Here is a 21,230-nt window from a genome sequence, read left to right as displayed (position 1 = left end):
ATTTCCTAGATTCTGAGGCTTAAAAGATTTCCTTATGTTTCACTCTTATAAATGTGAACGTGTTGAATAACCTACCCTGTGTTGTGGGTTTTCTCTCTCTGTGAAGGCCATTGGGTCATGCACTTTGATCTCTGGTTAGTTAGATGTGCAGACGACACAACACAAGTGAGAACTTACCAGAATAAAAGCGGCGAGGAGTCCTGTGGCACCTTATAAACTAACTGAAGTGTTGGAGCATAAGCTTTCGTGGGCAAAGACCCACTTCGTCAGATGCATCTAACCAAGTGGGTCTTTGCCCACGAAAGCTTATGCTCCAACCATTCAGTTAGTCTATAAGGTGCCACAGGACTCCTCACCGCTTTTGCAGATTCAGACTAACACGGCTACCCCTCTGATAACTTACCAGAATGTTCATTGTATTTTAACCATATGCTAGCCTTTGCCACAAGCTCTGTGTGCAGTTTAAGCAATGACAGTGGTCAGTATCTCTCAGCGGTGGGGCTGGAGCAAAGGAAGATGGGGGGGCATGACAGTTGCCCTGACATGGTGACATCCCCCCCACCTCCCAGAGATGCCCCTGTCTGTAGGTTTCTAATCTCCCAACCAAAGCCCTCCAGGCCAGGTGCAGCTGAGCTGGGCCAGCTACAGCCTGGCCACCAGGCTGCTATCTCAGTGCAGACATACCCAGAACGATTCCTTTTGAGTTGGTGTCTCAGGGAGTCTCCACTTTCCTGCCCCCCATATGTGATTGCTGCTCTCTGGGGGTGCCTGGGAGAGTTGGGCTGGTTGCAGGGCCGGCCCAAGCCATTCTTGCACCCTGGGTAGCAGGCGCGTGCTGCATGCACATCTCTGCCCCAGGGTGGCAACCTATGGGGGTACCTGATGCGGCATCCCGAATTGTTGGAGCACTTCAATCAGGCATGGGCTAGCCAGGCAGCTGCCTGGGGCGCCTGATATAAGGGGTGCTGTGCCCCCTTACAGCTGATAACTGCCATCAGGCACCACGTGCCCGTATCGCGAGCTGCAGCAGCTCCCACCAGCCACCCTGCAGTGGTTGCCCGAGGCAGGGGCTGTGTTAACCCCTGCAGCGCTGGCCAGCAGCACCTTCCCCCCGCGGCTGCCGGGCCCTGCATGGCCAGCCTCAGCCTGCTCCCAGCGGCACCAGGCTGAGCACCAGCGGCGGTGGCCAGGCAAGGCACATGCCTCCTGCCTCTGCCAGCTCCTTGCGCCCTCCCCCACATTCTGGGCAGGGGCTGGGCCACGCATGTGCCCTTCCCCAGCCCAGGGCGCCGGAATGGCTTGGTCTGGCCTGAGGAAACCCCCTCCAAGGGGAAGCAGGGATGCTGCTGTGGTGTCCCTGAGAACAGTCAACCCACTTATCTGTTGAGCCTGTGGCTCATTTCCTCTTCCTCACCTGGGTGGGGACACGGCTGGGAGTGAGGGTGTCCTGTTTCTGAGGGGGCTCTGACCAGTGGGCTGGGACTGGGCTTGGCAGAAATCTTTCCCAGAGACACACAGGGTACGTCTAGACTACCGCGTTTTGTCAACGGAAGTTTTGTCGACAGATACTGTTGACAAAACTTCCGTCGACAAAGAGCATCCAGACACATTGAGTTCTGTCGACAAAGCAAGCTGCTTTGTCGACAGAACTCCGTAGTCTGGATGCAATGTTACAGGCAATAACACCTGTATAAGGTATTATGCCTCGTAAAATGAGGTATACCAGCGTCGACAAAACTGCTGAGTTCTGTCGACGTTATGTCGACAGAACTCAGCGGTAGTGTAGACGCTGGTATAGTTTTGTCGACAAAAGTCCACTTTTGTCGACAAAACTAGGTAGTCTAGACACACCTACAGTCTGGAGAGATGTTTGTGGGGAAGCATTTTGTAAATGTCGATGGATGTAAACTGTTCCTGCAAGTGGGGGGGTTGAAGCTTTCGTTTAAAAATTTCCTCTGTCCTGTTGTTTCTGCTCTGTGGTGTTATCCCATTTGTCTGGCATGCAAAAGGTCTGTGTCAAACCCAGGCGGAAAGAGCCCCCCTCTTTCTCCATTCAATTCCTTCTCTGCCTGCTCTGGTCTCTCTCAGCTCCAGCTGCTTTGCCTTCTGCCCTGGTGTGTACCCTTCCCTGGCACTGTAATACCATGGGAAGGGATCCTTTGCCAGCTTCTTAACTAGTAGCTCATTTAGGGCATGTTTACACAGCAGGGCAAAAGTCAAACTAAGATACACAACTTCAACTACTTGTTTGTGTAGCTGAAGTCAAAATAGCTTAACTTGGCTTTTGGTGCTATGGACAGCAGGTAGTGGAAGGAAGAGAACTCTCCCTTTGACTTCCCTTACTCTTCATGAAATGGAGGTTACTGGAGTCAGAGTAGGAAGTCTGCCAACTTGTACTTAATTGGAAATAGCAGCTTGCTGTGTAGACAGGCACTTTATTTCCAAATAACACTCCAGTGTAGACATGCTCTTATTGTCCCATTACAGAGCTGATGCTGAAGGACAGGAAGCTACAGAGTGCTGAAGGGGAGCAATCAGATACTGAGGGGTTTTTCTCCCTTCTTTCTTGGTTGGGAGAATTTGCTTCTGCTCTCCTCTGAGGCTGGAAGTGTCAGTTAGAACCCCAGAGATTTTTCCTATCTGAGAGCTGGAGAAAGTGAAGACTGAATTGCCTTGGTTGCAGAGCACGTAATTGAAGGGAGGGCATTGTCTAGCATGGGCTTGAACCTATGATTCTGAAATTGAGTCACATACTCTACCGACTGAGCTAGCCACTCTGTGTGCAGTGTCCCTCCCGCACTACCCTGTCACAGGATAGAGGATCAGCGTGTTCTCAAATGCTTGATTCAGGGCTCTGTCCTGTCCCCAGTGGGGCGCTCTGATCTGTGTGGGGAGGCCTAGGCACACTGGCCTCTTTTACCACAAGAATGGCCCCATTTCAGTCTCTCAAGTAACAGGAGAAGAGTCCGTAGCAGCAAGGGAAGGTCCCCTGAGTGAAACCAGGCAGAAACGCCATCTCTCACGTTCTGCAGCAAGCCTTTCTGCCCTGGCAGGCACTGCCCCTTCTCACACTGGCCTGGGCCTGGCATCCCTCTCCTCCCAGCACCACATAAAACCCCTTGGCGTAAGCCTGGGAAAGCTAGAGACCCCAGGCCTGTTGCCTCTGAGGGGCTTGTGCCTTGGCCTCCTCGGCCCATGGCAGCCGGCTCTCCCGGCTGCCCCCTGAGCGCTGCTGGCCAAAGGAGGCAGCAAGGCAGGAGTAGGGAGAAGCAGCAAGTCCCACTGAGGCCGAGAGCTGGGGCTTAAGCCTCCAGCCCCAGCAGAAAACCTTCAGCCCGGTCTCTGTTGCTCCCTCCTCAGACAGGAGGAAGAAGCCCTGTTGCCTCAGGCCGGGGGAGGCAACAGGAGGCCTCCTCTCACAGCCTTACGCTTTGCTTCCATGCTGGCTAGGGTTGCCAGGGGTCCAGTTCTGAACCGAGCTGTCCAGTATTTGAGCTTTCTGTTCGGGAAACAAACTGAGAAAGTGTAAATGAGGAAATAGAAATGTCGGGTATTTTCTAAATAAGCTGTAATGTCGATTGTGAGGTATTGTCAAGTAAGTCCAGTATTTCTGTTGAATCATCTGGCAACCCTAATGCCTGCAATCGCAGGGGCCAGGGAGCTCCCTGGCTGGCCGCAGCCTCAGCCACTTCCTGTTTCATGACCCAGGTCCAGGTGGGTCTCTGTGGGGCCCTGAGACATTTTGTTTGCTCTTGTCCAGGTGCAGGAGGCCCAGATTCTGCAACACTCACAGGCCCCAGAGGAGGGGGTCTGGTTTGATGCTTCACCCCATGGCCTGGCAAGAAGCCCCCTAACTTCCCCTGTGCTCTGAGAGCCCCGTTTGCTGTGTGAATTCTGTGGGGCAGGTTATGTTAGGCTTAGGCACAAGCAGGTTTCAGAACCAACCCACAAGTAAGTCCCTGCTCAAGAGGATTGAGCAGTGTCCTTTGCCAGCAATGTTAGTCCAGCCATGTAAGTGTCCCGCTCACGTGCCCAAACTTCCTCCATACCCCACTCACAGTTGCTGCCCTTGCTCAGGGCAGATAAGATCTCAGGGGTGGTTTTCAGTCCCGGAGACTTCAACCCAAACCCTGAGACCCAGGGGTTTATAATCGAGAGGATCAATGTTTGCTTCACTTTTCCCTCCCCCCAGCAACACTAAATCTCAAGGCCAACTCTACAGTCCCAGCGGCTGGGGGAGATGTGCATGTTAGAGCCTCTGCCCACTGAGCTGTAGCTTTCTGTGCCCAGGGAGCCAGACACTGCAAGGGCTGGAGGGAAATGGGGAATGGCTGCACTTTGGGAGTCAAAGGTGTTGTCTGGGACCATAGAGTAGAACGGTTTCACCAGACTTCCTGAGGAGGGCACCATGGCTAAGCTGGCTAAAGTGCTTGTTTAGTAAACAGGAGATCTTTGGTTCAACTCCCAGTGGTACCTTGCTGTAGCCTTTGCTCACATTTTCTTATGTCTTCCTGGGACACAGGAGAGGCCTCCCCTGGCCACCCATAGAACTGCTGGTTCAGGAAAAGGCTGATTGGGGAGGAACATTGGGAAGAAGGAAACCCCAAGCCTGGAGTGGGTACAGAGGCTACTGTGACTGGTACTGGCAAGGCAGGGCTCTTGCTGCAATTGCTGGGACAGAAAAGCCAGCAGCACCTGCCCTTGTGATTCCCTCCTGTGGGTGGGGGTCAGCACCCAGAGATCCTGTAAGTGCAAAGCTCCTACAGCTATAGTAGCTGCTCCAGTGGTGCAAAAGGCCTGGGCACAGTACTTATAAGGCAGTACTTGTGGGAGAAGTGCTGAGGTTGTGAGTTCAAACCTCCCCTGGAGTAATGGTTTCTACTCCCTGCTGCTCTGGCCCCTTCTAGTGAACACTGGGGTAGCTGGGGGTCATAATATGTGCAGTGGGAATTTTCACTTATCCCATCCTCTGGGGTGGAATCCCAGCTCCCCCAGTGTTCACTGCAAGGCCTGGGTTCCCAAACGGGGGAGGGGGGGAGGAGGGAGATGCCCCCCGGAGTGGGCATGAAGAAATTTCAGGGGGGGGGAATAAGGTGACCCAGCTGTTTTTTTTTCTTTTTTTTCCTCAACAAGTTTTGCTGCTATTTTGGATATTTGCTCAGATCCTTTGAGGCAGTTGCCAAAGTAGCTCAGTTGGGAGAGCATTAGACTGAAGATCTAAAGGTCCCTGGTTCAATCCCGGGCTTTGGCAGAAACCTTTGCCAATATGGCATAGTCTGTTTTGGCATCTCTCCATCTCTGGTAAGCAAACATCTGCAGTCAGAGTTCAAAGCTGAACCAAGAGGCCAGGAATGATGTCATAAAGCTGATGGTATTTCAGGGATAGAAACTAGAAAGGGGATTTCATGACACCTCAGAGGTTGTTGACACAGGAGAACAGAGCTCTTGGCTTCAGCTGCTCCCAGCCTTGCAACTCTGTTTTTAATTCCATGCCCCCAGAAAGGAACAGTAACAGAGCCTGCCTAGGACTAATTCTGAGGCTTCCCCATACAGAGGACACACTATTTCTGTTTTCTTAGACTGTAAGTTATTAAGTTGATTTAAGCAATTTCAAAATAGTTTCCAAGTATACACATGCCCTTATAGTCCTGGTCTTCACAACATCCACTGGCAAGGAGTTCCACAGGTTGACTGTGTGTTGTGTGAAGAAATTCTTCCTTTTGTTTATTTTCAACCTGCTAATATGACGCACCCTTAGTTCTTCTATTATGGGAACAAGAAAAATACCTTTCCTTATTTACAGTCTCAACAACAGCCATGATGTATAGACCTCTATCTTATCTCCACTTTGTCTCCACTTTTCTAAGGTGAAAAGTCCCAATCTCTTCTTATGTGGCAGCTGATCCAAACCTTTCATCATTTTTCTTGTGCTTTTCTGTGCGTTTCCAATGCCAAGGTATAGTTTTTTGGGGGGCAGAGGATAAGGCAACCACATTTCCAGTCAGTGCTCAAGTTGTGGGCACCACGTGGATTTATAGAGATGTAATATGATAGTCACTGTCTTCTTGTCAAGGCCTTTTAAAATAATTTCTAACATCACATTTGTGGCTGCACATGGAGTGGATGTTTTCAGAGATGTCTCCAGCTGTGACTTGTTGTAGCATATTCGCTTTCATTTAGTATGTGTGTTACTAATTGTTTATACTAACTATGGCAGCTGATTCAAACTTTCATCATTTTTGTCATGCTTTTCTGGACTGTTTCCAATGACAATGGCAGCTGCCTGCATGAAGCCCTCCCCCCTCCTCCACTCAGGCTCTTATTTCCCCAGGCACCTGACATCTGCAGCCTGTGCAGGAAAGGAGCTACCTGGGAAATGTGCTGGGGTGTTGGCCAGGGCTCAGCCAGGTGAGTCTCTCAGCCAGAGCCTGCCTCTGGCACCCCAGCCCCTCCCTTCCCATGCTGAAAGAGCAAAGACTTGGCAGAATTCCTGAATATAGAGGAGGCTATTTCCCCTGACTGGGAGCCCAACCCCGGCCACAGCAGTGGAAGTGCTCAATCCTAGCCACTTGACAGACACAAACCTGCAGTGTTGGCTCATCTACACTAGTCATCCCAGGTCGCTTTCTCTCCCTTTCAGGACGTGGGTCCGTTCTCGGAGAAGGCGCGTGATGCCAGCATAGATGCTCCCCAGCACTTCTCCCCTGGCTGCACCCTCAGGGCCGGAGATGTGGACCTGCCCCTCTGCATCATGGGGGATGCTGCCTGCCCTTTGCTCCTGGGCTGATGAAGCCCTAGACAGGACACGTTGCCTAAAGCCAGGAACGTATCCCAGGTGACAGCTCACATTTTCCTAGGTCCTCCTGGGACACAGAAGAGGCCTTCCCTGGCCACCCATGGAGCTGCTGGTTCAGGAAAAGGCTGATTGGGGAGGAACATTGGGAAGAAGGAAACCACAAGCCTGGAGTGGGTGCAGAGGCTGTTGTGACTGGCACTGACAAGGCAGGGCTCTGACTGCAGTTGCTGGGACAGGAGAGCCAGCACCACATGCCCTTGTGATTCCCTGAGGAGGGTCAGCACCTAGAGAGCCTGAGGGTGCAACCTCTGCAGCTCCTGCGGCCATGGAGAGTGAGGGTCTGTGGGCAGCAGGTGCTTCTCACTTGTGGTTTCCTTCTTTCTAAAACTCCTCTCCAATCAGCCTTTTTCTGAACCAGCAGTTCCATGGGTGGCCAGGGAAGGCCTCTTCTGTGTCCCAGAAACACATAGGAAAATGTGATTAAAGGGTGTCAAAAGGCACCACTGGGAGTTGAACCCAGGATCTCCTGTTTACTAGACAGGTGCTTTAGCCAACTGAGCCATGGTGCCCTCCTCAGGAAGTCTGGTGAAACTGTTCTATTCCATGGTCCCAGACAACATCTTTGACTGCCAAAGTGCAGCCAATCCCCATTTCCCTCCAGCCCTGGGGGTGTCTGGCTCCCTAGGCACAGAAAGCTACAGCTCAGTCGGCAGAGGCTCTAACATGCTCCTCTCCCCCAGCCGCTGGGGCTGTAGAGTGGCCTTTGCGGTTTGGCCCAGATGTGGGGAGGGAAAAGTACAACAAACATTAATCAGCTGGCTTATAAATCCCTTGGTCCTAGGGTTTGGGTTACAGCCCCAAGGAGAGGGCCTGGCCTTCTTCAATTTGCTCCCTTCCTGAGGGCACAGAATTAACAAGAGAAGATTTCTTAACCCCACAGCAATCAGAGTTGGCCAAGGAGTTAGCAACAAATTTTTTGTCAACATTTAAGTAGAGGCAAGGAAACCCTCAGGGGTGTTTCTGTGTGTTTGTAGACCGAGGTTCATTCAAGTGGGTTTTTTTTTTTTGTGGACCTGCCCCGACCGCACCCATAGAGACTCTGGAACAAAGAAGACACATGAGAAGAACCCAACTTTCTTCCTTTTGCTGTGACATGGATGGATCTAGCTCAGGTTTCACTCAAGGGGTCCGTCTGCATGTGAAGTACCTGTGTAGGGATAACATATAAATGTGTTAAAAATGATTCCCCCAAGTGGAAGTGACTACCCATAATTTGTTCCCCACAACTTAAAGGCTACGTCTACACTGGCCCCTTTTCCGGAAGGGGTATGTAAATTTCACCAGTCGTCGTAGGGAAATCCGCGGGGGATTTAAATATCCCCCGCGGCATTTAAATAAAAATGTCCGCCGCTTTTTTCCGGCTTTTAAAAAAGCCGGAAAAGAGCGTCTACACTGGCCCCGATCCTCCGGAAAAAGTGCCCTTTTCCGGAGGGTCTTATTCCTACTTCAAAGTCGGGGCCAGTGTAGACGCTCTTTTCCGGCTTTTTTAAAAGCCGGAAAAAAGCGGTGGACATTTTTATTTAAATGCCGCGGGGGATATTTAAATCCCCCGCGGATTTCCCTACGACGACTGGTGAAATTTACATGCCCCTTCCGGAAAAGGGGCCAGTGTAGACGTAGCCAAAGTGTTTAGATTTATTATTATTATTATTATTTGTTAAGATTGTTAAATGTTTAGATTTATAATTATTGCCCCTCTAGAATATAATTTGTTAGGAATGTAATATTAGGTCATGTAACTTAAAACTGTTAAAAATATAATACCATGTAGCCAGAAACAGCTCTTCTCTCTGTGTCCCAGGGCACGGTCAAACTTATTGTTAGACAATTGACGCCCATTCTCTTCAAAGCATTGTGAAGCAATTAACCCTAATCGCAAAGTGAAACATTGTAACTATAACAGTAACTAACTCAGCACTCAGAGAGAGAATGTTTTAAGAAATGCCACCCAGAAACCTGTGACTTTTTGTAACTACAACTCTTGTATATGTAAAGTTATTATTATACAAAATACTGTATGGGAAACATTAATTAGGGAATGTATGTAAGAGAGAGAGAGTGCTTGGACGATGAATGAATGGTTTTGAGAGGTGCCAGCCTGAGAATGCAGCAACAAAGGACTGAAGAAGGCGTCAGGTGCCAGGGCAACCAAAAGGTGTCAAGTGGAGAAAACCAAGTACTGGAGGCCCACCCTATGAGATCACTGATGAGCACCTGACAGCCACCCTGAACGTGATGCAGCAATTCCCATAGACTGGCATAGGAAGAAATTCCTATAAGAACTGGACTAAAAGACTATGGAGTCAGAGTCCAACGTTCTGCTGCCAGCCCACCAGGAGCTTCAGATGTGCATCTGATCAGGACTTCGCTCCCCACTACCCTCACTTGTGTACAGAGTACCTGGCCAGTATTCTGTCACAAGCAACTTCCAGGCTGGTAACTATAACAACTACACAGAACCTGGATGAATGATTGAATGAAATGTTTTTATATATATATATATATATATATATATATATATATAAGGGTTAAGTAGTGATAGGAATCATAGAATCATAGAATAATAGGACTGGAAGGGACCTCAAGAGGTCATCGAGTCCAGCCCCCCGCCCTCAAGGCAGGACCAAGCTCCACCTACACCATCCCTGACAGATGTCTATCTAACCTGTTCTTAAATATCTCCAGAGAGGGAGATTCCACCACCTCCCTTGGCAATTTATTCCAATATTTGACCAACCTGACAGTTAGGAATTTTTTCCTAATGTCCAATCTAAACCTCCCCTGCTGCACTTTAAGCCCATTACTCCTTGTCCTGTCCTCAGAAACCAAGAGGAACAAATTTTCTCCTTCCTCCTTGTGACACCCTTTTAGATATTTGAAAACCGCTATCATGTCCCCCCTTAATCTTCTTTTTTCCAAACTAAACAAACCCAGTTCATGAAGCCTGGCTTCATAGGTCATGTTCTCTAGACCTTTAATCATTCTTGTCGCTCTTCTCTGTACCCTTTCCAATTTCTCCACATCTTTCTTGAAATGTGGTGCCCAGAACTGGACACAGTACTCCAGCTGAGGCCTAACTAGTGCAGAGTAGAGCGGCAGAATGACTTCACGAGTTTTGCTTACAACACACCTGTTGATACAACCTAGAATCATATTTGCTTTTTTTGCAACAGCATCACACTGTTGACTCATATTCAACTTGTGGTCCACTATGACCCCTAGATCCCTTTCTGCCATGCTCCTTCCTAGACAGTCGCTTCCCATCTTGTATGTATGGAACTGATTGTTCCTTCCTAAGTGGAGCACTTTGCATTTCTCTTTATTAAACCTCATCCTGTTTACCTCTGACCATTTCTCTAACTTGCTAAAGTCATTTTGAATTATGTCCCTATCCTCCAAAGAAGTCGCAACCCCACCCAGTTTGGTATCATCTACAAACTTAATAAGCGTACTCTCTATCCCAATATCTACATCATTGATGAAGATATTGAACAGTACGGGTCCCAAAACAGACCCTTGAGGAACTCCACTTGTTATCCCTTTCCAGCAGGATTTAGAACCGTTAACAACAACTCTCTGACTACGGTTATCCAGCCAATTATGCACCCACCTTATCGTGGCCCTATCTAAGTTATATTTGCCTAGTTTATCAATAAGAATATCATGCGAGACCGTATCAAATGCCTTACTAAAGTCTAGGTATATGACATCCACCGCTTCTCCCTTATCCACAAGGCTCGTTATCTTATCAAAGAAAGCTATCAGATTAGTTTGGCATGACTTGTTCTTCACAAACCCATGCTGGCTATTCCCTATCACTTTATTACCTTCCAAGTGTTTGCATAGGATTTCCTTAATTACCTGCTCCATTATCTTCCCTGGGACAGACGTTAAACTGACCGGTCTATAGTTTCCTGGGTTGTTCTTATTCCCCTTTTTATAGATGGGCACAATATTTGCCCTTTTCCAGTCTTCTGGAATCTCCCCTGTCTGCCATGATTTTTCAAAGATCATAGCTAAAGGCTCAGATACCTCCTCTATCAGCTCCTTGAGTATCCTGGGATGCATTTCATCAGGACCTGGTGACTTGCTGACATCTAACTTTCCTAAGTGACTTTTAACTTGTTCTTTGTGTATCCTATCTTCTAAACTTACCCTCTCTCTGCTTGTATTCACTACGTTAGGCACACCTCCAGACTTCTCGGTGAAGACCGAAACAAAGAAGTCATTGAGCATCTCTGCCATTTCCAAGTTTCCTGTTACTGCTTCTCCCTCCTCACTAAGCAGTGGGCCTACCCTGTCCTTGGTCTTCCTCTTGCTTTTAATGTATTTATAAAAAGTCTTCTTGTTTCCCTTTATGCCTGTAGCTAGTTTGATCTCATTTTGTGCCTTTGCCTTTCTAATCTTGCCCCTGCATTCCCGTGTTGCTTGCCTATATTCATCCTTTGTTAGTTGTCCTAGTTTCCATTTTTTATATGACTCCTTTTTTATTTTGAGATCGTGCAAGATCTCCTTGTTAAGCCAAGCTGGTCTTTTGCCATATTTTCTATCTTTCCTACACAGCGGAATTGTTTGCTTTTGGGCCCTTAACAACGTCCCTTTGAAATACTTCCAACTCTCCTCAGTTGTTTTTCCCTTCAGTCTTGCTTCCCATGGGACCTTACCTACAAGTTCTCTGAGCTTATCAAAATCTGCCTTCCTGAAATCCATTACCTCAATTGTGCTGGTCTCCCTTCTACCTTTCCTTAAGATCATGAACTCTATTATTTCGTGATCACTGTCCCCTATACTGTCTTCCACTTTCAAGTTCTCAACTAGTTCCTCCCTATTTGTTAAAACCAAATCCAGAACAGCTTCTCCTCTGGTAGCTTTTTCAACCTTCTGAAACAGAAAGTTGTCTCCAATGCAGTCCAGAAACTTATTGGATAGCCTGTGCCTCGCTGTGTTAGTTTCCCAACATATGTCTGGATAGTTGAAGTCCCCCATCACCACCAAATCTTGGGCTTTGGCTAGTTTTGTTAATTGTTTAAAAAAGGCCTCATCCACCTCTTCCACCTGGCTAGGTGGCCTGTAGTAGACTCCTAGCACGATATCACCCTAGTTTTTTATCCCTTTTAGCTTAACCCAGAGACTCTCTACACAGCTATCTCCTACATTCATCTCCACTTCAGTCCAAGTGTGTACATTTTTAATATACAAGGCAACCCCTCCTCCCTTTTTTCCCTGTCTGTCCTTCCTGAGCAAGCCGTACCCTTCCATACCAACATTCCAATCATGCGTTCCATCCCACCAGGTTTCTGTAATACCAATGATATCATAGTTGTATTTATTGGTTAGCAATTCCAGTTCTTCCTGCTTATTACCCATACTTCTCGCATTTGTATATAGGCATCTCAGATACTGATTTGATCTTGCCTCCCTGTTGTGCCCTGACCCTCCTTTCTCCTTGCCATTATAGGCCGTAGTCCCCCCCATTTCCAACCCATCTCCCAGTCCCGCACATGCAGCACTTACCTGTGGGCGTTGCTCACCTGCCCCCAACAAACCTAGTTTAAAGCCCTCCTCACAAGGTTAGCCAGTCTGTGTCCAAACAAGGCCTATAATGTTAAACAACGTTGTTTGCTTCTATCTTTTCTTTATTCTTTATTATTATCTTTACAATAAATGTGGCTTTTTGCCTTATCCCCCTCATAAGATCCTGCTTACTTTTATTGGTACAACACCTGTGACAGCACCTGTGCGCTTCTGCCCCTCATCAGCAATGCCATATACTTGGGGGAGCACGTGCCCCGAGACTTATAGAAGGGACTACCTGGACTAGCAATCCTTAGTCAGGCTCCCTTCGATAGCTCAGCTGGCAGAGCGGAGGACTGTAGTGTGTGCTTGGCAAGTGATCCTTAGGTTGCTGGTTCAACTCCAGCTCGAAGGAGTGATTGTTTTCCCTCCGGCCTGGCCTTAGCAGAAGGCAATCAAGGTGGTTGCCTTGGGTCCATGTCTTCGGAGCTCTCCACTGCAATTGAGAGAAAGATTGTGGGTACAAGCTGCCAATCACATTTCTTGGGCTGCGCAGGTTCTCTACACACAAAAGTTCTTTTGGAACAATGGCCGTTATTCCACAATAACATTGCAAGAGTCTACACAGCAATTCCGTTATTTTGAAATAATTCTGAAGTAACAGATGGCTTATTTCGACTTCTGCAAACCTCATTCTACAAAGAATAATGCCTGTTCCAATTAGCTATTTTAAAAAAAGGCCTGTGTAGCTGCGCCACTGCTGCTAGTTTGAACTATCCCCTCCCCGGGGCCATTCTAAGTTATTCTTCCTGGGGCTCTAAATCGAGGTAGCTCGTCTACACTGGGGAGCCTGCCTCGGACTATTCTGAGGTTTCCCTGCAGTGTAGACGTGCTAGTTTGAAATAAGATATTTTGTAATAACTATTCAAGACCAGCTTATTCCAAAATAAATGTGCCGTGTAGTCGAAGCCAGAAGGATGAAGCAGAAGGAGGGAAGCCAGAAGTGCAGAGGCCAGCCTGAAAACTCAGTATTCCATATGGCTACACACAGAGATTTGTAACTCAAAGCTGGAGCTGCTGTGGAAGGAGGTGAAGCTACAGAAGCTGACGGGGGACAATCAGCGGGCGGAGGGTTATTTTTTCTTCTCCCTGTGCTGATGTGGCGAGAACTGAAGAGAAGAAAATCCTCTTCCCTTCTCCTCAGAAGATAGATAATGCAGCTTGCTCCTCTCTCTCTGGTTCTACTAAAGCTGGATCCCAGGGCTAGACTTTTTCTTTCTAGAACCCTGGTGAAAGCTGAAAGTGAATTGCTTGTAGACTTAGAATGTGAGTTAAAGAAGGGCATCACCTAGCATGGGGCTTGAACCCATGACCTGAGCTAGCCAGCTTCCATGTTGCAGTATACCCCCATCACAGGGCCATCTCTCCAGTGACAGGTAAAGAGGCCTGTTTCAGGATTTCTTTTAGCACAGCAGCAAGGGGCAATGGAGGAAAATCAACCCCCTCTCCAAGCTTTGTTCTCACGGCACCAAGTGCGCTGCAGAAAAAGCCCTTGTGTGTTAAAGGGCATCGGGGAGCCCAGAACAGAGGGATCCCCTCAACACACAAACACAGTCCCAGCCCCAAGACTCCCCCCATCCCGAATCCTGTGCCCAGACTTCTCTACCTTCCACATCCTCACCCCTGTCTTGCACAAGAGAGCGTCCACACTGCCATGAGAGCTCTTGCACAAAAGCACAGCGTGCATGTGGAAGTGTGGACGTTTTCTTGCGCATGACTTGTTCCACAAGAACCCTTGCGCAAGATGTTCTTGCGCAAGAAGCCGCGAGTGTAGACATAGCCTTAGAGATATATCTGAAAGGAGATGTTAATACAAAGTTATAGGAGAGTGATAATATTACAGGGAATTATCCACAGTTGTCTGTATATGCAAATATATATGCAAATATCTTCTTTCACACTGATGGGCATGAATACAAAGATTAAGGCAAGACTACACAACACATAGGCCCTATGTAAATCAGTTCTGCTGATGTTAATAAAATACAATATTTTCCCCATTACTAACCATATGACAGCAGTTTTAATGAGCAAGGGCAATCCAGGAATGTAACTACTAAAACACATCTCAGCAGAAATTGCAGAAGAGGCTCTTGCGCAAGAAGGAGCTGTCTACGCTGCCCCTTCTTGCGCAAGAAAAACGCTTTTGTGCAATGCCATTACATCTATTACTTTTCAGGAAGAACGGCATCGCAAAAAAGGGTTTTTCTTGTGCCAGAAGGGGCAGTGTAGCTGCTCCTTCTGGCACAAGAGCCTCTTCTGAAACAAATGGTGGCTCATTAGGTATGTAAATGATGCTCAGCAATATTCCATGCTTAGCCTCATTTGCATATTACTCACGCAAAAAGCTGCGAGAGTAGACATAGACCTAGGCAGGTTAGGCTGAGATGGGAGGAGGTGCCGCTGGGGTTGAGGCTCCTCAGTGGTGCCTTGGCAGGGACCAGGGCATTGCAACCACATTGGGCAAGGTCAATGGCAGCACCTCCAGCCTCTGGGACGTCTGTAGCCTTTGCTGCAAGGGGACACAAAACCAGGTAAGGTTCCCCCTGATGCCCAGATCCCCCAAGACCCGGCAGCCCCAGCTTGCTCCAACACCTTCTGTTCTCCCCACCCGCTCTCCTGGCCACACATGGCACTTCTTGGTGCGTGTCAAGCCAGGCCCTGCAAGGAGCCACCAGGGCAGGAACCAGCCCTTGGAGCTCGGCTTGCACCGGAACCGGCAGTTTCCCACCACGTCTCCCTTGAGAAGAGGTGACTTGTTCCCCTTCCTCTCACCTCACGTCTCCCTTGTCTCCATTCCGTAGCGCTGCCCGAGAGGGAGCTTTCCCAATCTCCACTGGTATTTCCTGGGGCTTTGTGTTGGGGGATTGGGCTTGGCCATCTTCTCTGCTGGAAATGCCTCTTCTTTGGAAAGCAGCTCCCAGGAGTTCATGGAACTTCTTCTTCTCAGCTTGGGAAAGGGACAAGCAAGGGGCGACGGGTCAGGGGTTTATGTGATGATGACAGGGGTGCCAAAAGCAAATAAATTATTTTTTCGCCTACTTAAGAACCAGGGTGACAGAATGAAACTGGTAAGTAACTGAGTTAAAGAGGAAGCATTTTTGCACCCAGTGGAACTCCTTGCCAGAGGATGTTGCGAAGGTGAAATCTACAAGAAGGTCCAAAAAAGAACTGGATAATTTAATGCAGGAAAGGTCACTCAATGGCATTTCACCAGAATGGACAGGGCAGGTGTCCCTAGCTGGTGTATACCTGAAGCTGGGAATGGAGGGATCACTCAATAACTGTCTGTCCTGAGGATTCCCTCCGGACAATGAAATTGGCTGCTGTTGTGAGACAGGATCCTGGGCTAATTGGACAACTGGCATGGCCCAGTCTGGCTGCTTTGATGTTCTATTTGGCTGTTCTTGTCCCCTCTGGGCAAGAGAGAATGGACCCCCCCTCATCCTGAAGTGGACAGAAAATGGCGTGCGAAAGGCTAGTGTAGGTGAGCAAAGAGCCTTGTTTTATGAGTCCCTGATGGTCTAGTGGTTAGGATCCAGCACTCTCACTGCTGAGGCCTGGGTTCAATTCCCAGTCAGGGAAACCAGCTGCAACTTTCCCAAAACATGTTCCTAGTCAATCTTCTTCCCACATGTTACAGCAGCTGAGACCTAGCATGGGGCTAACCCTAACCCCTCCCCCTTGGCTGGGCACTGCCTGGATTCAGGCCTCCTAAGGGCTCTGGAGAGTACAGGGCAGTTCCAGGGGCAGAGTCCTTTCTTCTGCAGTAGTTCAAACCCAGCCCCTTGGTTTCAACTAACTAACATTACTCCTCATTTTTTGCCCTCTGTGCCTACCTCCCAACCTCAACATACCCCAACACCCCCCCTTCCCTCTCCCTCTCCCCCTCCCCTTGCTGGTAACACAAACAGGACTTTTCCCTGTTGAAAGAACAAACTCTCTGGTTTTTATGTGGGGAATGTAGAACTGGGGAGGGGCTGGGGAAAGACCCTGGGAGGGGGAGGAAGCAGGGAGGAAGGGCTAAGGCTGGGGCTGGGGCTGGCACCTTCCTCTGATGGTCCCACTGCCTCATGTCAGGGGCCTCAGCAGCAAGAAGCAAGAAGCAGGTTCAGAGGAACTTGAGCTGCTGGGCCACTGAAGCAGGCCCCCAGCAGCAGCCTCTGTGCAGGGCTCACACGCTCCAGGCCTCCCGGTCATATTGAGTCTCCCCGTGTGGCTTGGGCTCCAGAGCCTGCCCCCCAGCTGGTGCCTTGAGGTAGCCACTGCAGCAGCAGGAATTTGGGCATCAGTTCCCCTGCTTTTGGGGACAGGAAGCCAGGCCCAGGTCCTTTTAGCCACTGGAACTGGACAGGCTGGAGCTTCCCCCTACCACATCTCTGCCCTGCTTCCTGCAAAGCTCTCAGCCTTTTGCTTGTTTCTGCTTCCCTGTCCATAGCAGGCAGCTAAAGGAAGGGAAGTCAGCGAACCAAACACCCCTGTGGCCAGCATGGGACTTGAACCCATGACCTTGGCGTTATTAACACCACACTCTAACCAACTGAGCTAAGCGGCCAATGAAAAGGCTGCTCACCAGTGGCCCTTTCAAGAAAGGCGCCTCAGTCAGCTGCAGGGACGTCTCTGAAGCTGCCAAGGGCTCTTCTCTGACAGGGCCACTAGCGACTCATTGTGATGTGGGCTGGCTAGTCCAGCTGGTTTGAGGGTTGGTCGAGGTGGCTGGCGGCCGGCAGACTCAGGGCAAAGAGGCAGCCAGAAGCTCTTGCTGCCAGCACCTTGCCTCCTAGCTTCTTCCCTGCCAGCAGCAGCTGCAGCCCCTTTCGGCCACTGGGTCAGCCCGGGAAGGGAGGCAGGAATGGGGCCTCAGATTCCATGGTTCCGAGTCCTGAGTGCTGCCCATGACACCAACCACCCCTCACTCAACTGGGCCAAACAGGTGCCCCAGTTCATGCCCACTGGGACCTGCTTTACTTGGTTTCCTTCCACCCAGAGACCCCTTCTTTTCCAGGGCTGCAAGGAGCATCTCTTAGATGCTTTCTCATATCCCAGCACAGGGCCATCTCTCCGGTGACAGGAGACAGGGCTGGTTTCAGGATTTCTTTTAGCGCAGCAGCAAGCAAGGGGAGATGGAGGAAAATCAACCCTGTTTGCAAGCTTTGTGTGACAGGAGGGGTGTGAGCTGTGGAGCCTGCCCCCCCAGAAGGGGCATTTCGGTTCACCCAAGGGCAGCAAGAATTCAGGCCCTTAGGCGAGTGCATTGGGGACAATGTGTGAGCCCTTCCATGAGCATTTTCTGCTCCTACTGGGGAAGGCAGCTGGGCAGGACCAGCCTGCAGCCCACGTCCCTTTCAGCCCCAGGTGCAGGAGGTAACAAGAGGAAACAGAGAGGAGAGGAAAGTCCATGACCAGAGCCTGCTCCCAGCAGTCTGGCCCTGCGCAAAATCTACGCATGATGGAGCCTCTCCCAGCAGGGCGACGGCCTGTTCTCTGCAAAGTGCTCAGCTGGTTCATTTTTTTGCAGGCCCATTGTCTGTGTCCCTGGTGGCTTCATTTACAGTTTCCAATCTTTACATTTGCATCCCTTTTTGGAAAGAGGGTGCAAGTGTAAACATACCCTATGTAGCTAGAGTTGGCCTCCGTCAGTTGAGCCTGGCTGTGTCCCTACTTCAGGAACCCAAAGGGAGCAAAGAGCAGAAGTACTGGAAGCTGGTGGGGTACACTCTGAATTTGATTTAGTGAGTCTTAGTTGGACTTGCTAAATCAAACTTCAGAAAATTGATTGTGGCCATTCCTCTCCTGCTGAGCGCGGTTCTTGTTCTTCTGCACAGAACAGCCCATGGAGACCAAAGACCTATCAATGGGCATTCAGATCACACCCGTTTTGGGAATAGAAACCAGACACAGCAGGTTTGAACTTGTTTCAGTTGAGAAGGGTTTGCCTGACTTCCCTGCATTGACACAGGAATTGTAGTAATTTTAGGAATCCTTGCACAATAGAAATCCAGAATGCGACACAACCAGAGATGCAAAGGTTTCATTGAAGTTGATCAACCTTCCAGGGAAGCACTTGGAGTTGAACCAAGGACCACTTCACCTGCAATTAAACACTTTACCACCAAGCTATACCCCCATTACACTTAGGTGCTTACATCCAGTGTTAGGAAATTGGCTGCAGGCAGGACTTTCTGCAGGAGCAGGTGGTGCCTTGCACACATGGTGGGGGGAGGACGGCCCTCTATGGGGTCATACATCTGTGGTGTCCCCCAACCTATGATCAGCATGATGCGTCACGATAGCGCATCATCCCCTGTGCTCCTCCCTGCCCCATGTGTGTTACAACCTCACAGCACTCACCTGATGTTCCCTCCCCGGTGCCTGAAGACATTTGGGATGCCTTCTGTATCTGGGGGACCGGTTCTAGGGTGAGGGTCACAACGTTCCAGGAATCCTCCTTATCCTTATCCTGGAGCTGCTGGTCAGCAGGCCGCTGCTGCCCAGGTGTCTCCATCCCAGACTCCACAACTGTCCCTGGAGACAGGGGTTCCCCAGGACTAGGTCCAGTTCCTCACAGTATGCATGCAGAGTATCCAGCAGCCACTTCCCTGCCTCTCCCTTTGCTGCTCTTGAACTTAGCCCAAGAGCCGAGAAACTATGCTCACCAACTCAGAAACCTCTGGGACTCCTCTGCCACCCAATCCCTCATGCCACAGAGAGCTACAGAGCTGTTTCTACCCGCACATCACCCCCCCTGATTTTAGCGAATCGGGCAAGAAGGTATGCTTTACCCCAAACCATACGGGCACACTCTTGCCTCAAGTGCGCTTCATGGCAGATGTGGACTTCCCTCACTAATTTTCACAAAGGTGTTCAGCGTAGATAGTGGTGAGCATAGCTGCTTTCCAAGCAGTTGACCTGGGTTTGATTCCCAGCCGATGCAATGTGGGGATGTAGCAGCATGGCACTTTGCAGAGCTTTTACTTTAACCCTGAAAAAACAGGCACAAGTGGGTACTGCTGCCTCTCACGGCCTTTATTCCTCTCCAAGAGGCAGGAAGTGCTTGATCTTAGCCAAACAGCGGAGAAGCAACGCTGTAAGGCAAGAAACGCAAGGACAGTTCTTGGTTCAGCTCCTGGGGCCATCCTGAGTGTCTGGCAGCCACTTCCCCTCCTCTCCCTTTGCTGCTCTTGAACTTAGCTCAGCAGCTGAGAATCTGCACTCACACACCCAGACACCTCTGTGACTCCTCTCCCCCCAGCTTCTTTGTGAACCCTCACTCAAGGGTTTCTAGGTGGGAGCTTCTAGGAACTGGCATTCCCATCTGTAGGGTGGGTCTGGGAGCCTCCAGCCTTTGGATCCATGTGAGACGTGATCCCAGGGGAACCATCTCCTGGAGCTTCTCCTTGTCCCATGGAGCTCAGGGCCGGGGTCTGTATGCTGCCAACGGGTGTAAGACATGGCAACATTTCTCCTTCCTCTGCCGGAGAGGGAGCCAGATAGTTCCCTTGAGACCACATACAGATGGGGCAGGGTCTGGAGAGGTGAAGCCACTGAATGGAAAAAGCCAGGAGAGCAGAGTATCAGCTACCATCTGAGATACCCAAACATGTGGCAGTGTGATGGTCCCATGGGCTACGTCTAGACTGGCATGATTTTCCGAAAATGCTTTTAATGGAAAAGTTTTCCGTTAAAAGCATTTTCGGAAAAGCACGTCTAGAATGGCACGGACGCTTTTCCGCAAAGGCACTTTTTGCGGAAAAGCGTTCATGGCCAAGCTAGACACGCTTTTGCACAAAAAAGCCCCAATCACCATTTTCGCGATCGGGGCTTTTTTGCGCAAAACAAATCTTAGCTGTCTACACTGGCCCTTTTGTGCAAAAGTTTTGCGCAAAAGGGACTTTTTCCCGAACGGAAGTAGCATAGTATTTCTGCAAAAAGCACTGATTTCTTAAAGTAGGAAGTCAGTGCTTTTGCGGAAATTCAAGTGGCCAGTGTAGACAGCCAGCAAGTTTTTCCAGAAAAGCGCAGTGTGGGCCAGCAATGCCCTCCTCCCATGACTGCGGGGCCCCACACGGGCCGGCCCTGCTTCTGGGAACTGTCTGGACTCAAGCCCACCCCAGTTTCACCCTAAGGATTGCCTGTTCTGTAAAAGCTGCGCCCTGGAAATGAGAAAGCAGCTAAAGTGACTCTGGTGGGACTTGAACCCACAGCCTTTGAATATCTAGCTGGGCTCATATTAGCCACAGTAGTTTAGAAGTCCAACGTGCTTTCCATTGCACCACAGAGCCTGACAGACTGCAACACTTGATATCTCCACTCTCTGCTTTGCAGCATGGCAATTGCTGGGGGAAAAGAAAGGGGAGCCAGGTCTGTCTAATTTGGAAGAGCAGATAGGAAGAGGGAGGGGGCCAATGAGCCCTCACCATGGAAAATAAGGGCTAAGAACTGAGCTATAGCCATCAATATCACTGCCTCTTGCATGCTAAGAAAGCACTCTACCACTTGAGCTAATTCCCCTGCCTGCAAGAAGTGCATCTGCCTCACCCACCTTGTTCCAGAGCCCACAACATCGCTGCGGCTGCCCGAGGCTCCTTTCTGAAAGGGACACTTGTGAGACTGACACCCGTGGGCCGGCTAGCTCGGAGGTTTAGAACATGGTGCTCATATCACACAGACGCGTCTTCATAGCAAGCCCCTTGTTTTAAACCATAACGTGCTCACTAAACCTCATGGCGCGAGGAGTGAGGGGCATTTCAGAATAGCGATTTATTTGGAACTAAGTGCTGTGTAGCCAGCGCCAAATTAC

At 49.6% G+C, this 21,230-nt stretch overlaps 1 protein-coding gene and 5 non-coding genes across 6 annotated transcripts in view; 4 read left to right on the top strand and 2 right to left on the bottom strand.

Annotated features, from left to right (window-relative positions):
* LOC142824458 (uncharacterized) overlaps positions 1-21,230 on the top strand; it is a 376,972-nt gene that overhangs the window by 272,973 nt on the left and 82,769 nt on the right.
* On the top strand, positions 5,179-5,251 carry TRNAF-GAA (transfer RNA phenylalanine (anticodon GAA)). The gene has a single exon. It is a non-coding gene; the product is annotated as a tRNA-Phe (tRNA).
* On the bottom strand, positions 7,292-7,365 carry TRNAT-AGU (transfer RNA threonine (anticodon AGU)). Its single transcript has one exon. It is a non-coding gene; the product is annotated as a tRNA-Thr (tRNA).
* Positions 12,696-12,785, top strand: TRNAY-GUA (transfer RNA tyrosine (anticodon GUA)). Its single transcript is given in 2 exon segments — positions 12,696-12,732; positions 12,750-12,785. It is a non-coding gene; the product is annotated as a tRNA-Tyr (tRNA).
* Positions 15,944-16,015, top strand: TRNAE-CUC (transfer RNA glutamic acid (anticodon CUC)). The gene has a single exon. It is a non-coding gene; the product is annotated as a tRNA-Glu (tRNA).
* On the bottom strand, positions 20,608-20,712 carry TRNAR-UCU (transfer RNA arginine (anticodon UCU)). The gene is made up of 2 exons: positions 20,676-20,712; positions 20,608-20,643 (listed from the first exon to the last, which is right to left on the bottom strand). It is a non-coding gene; the product is annotated as a tRNA-Arg (tRNA).

The sequence above is a fragment of the Pelodiscus sinensis genome, chromosome 25, assembly GCF_052426305.1.
Source record: "Pelodiscus sinensis isolate ZL-2025 chromosome 25, ASM5242630v1, whole genome shotgun sequence".
NCBI classification, from domain to species: Eukaryota; Metazoa; Chordata; order Testudines; family Trionychidae; genus Pelodiscus; species Pelodiscus sinensis.
Note: the sequence above shows the minus strand (reverse complement) of the source record. Positions and strands in the feature narration are given on the sequence as shown.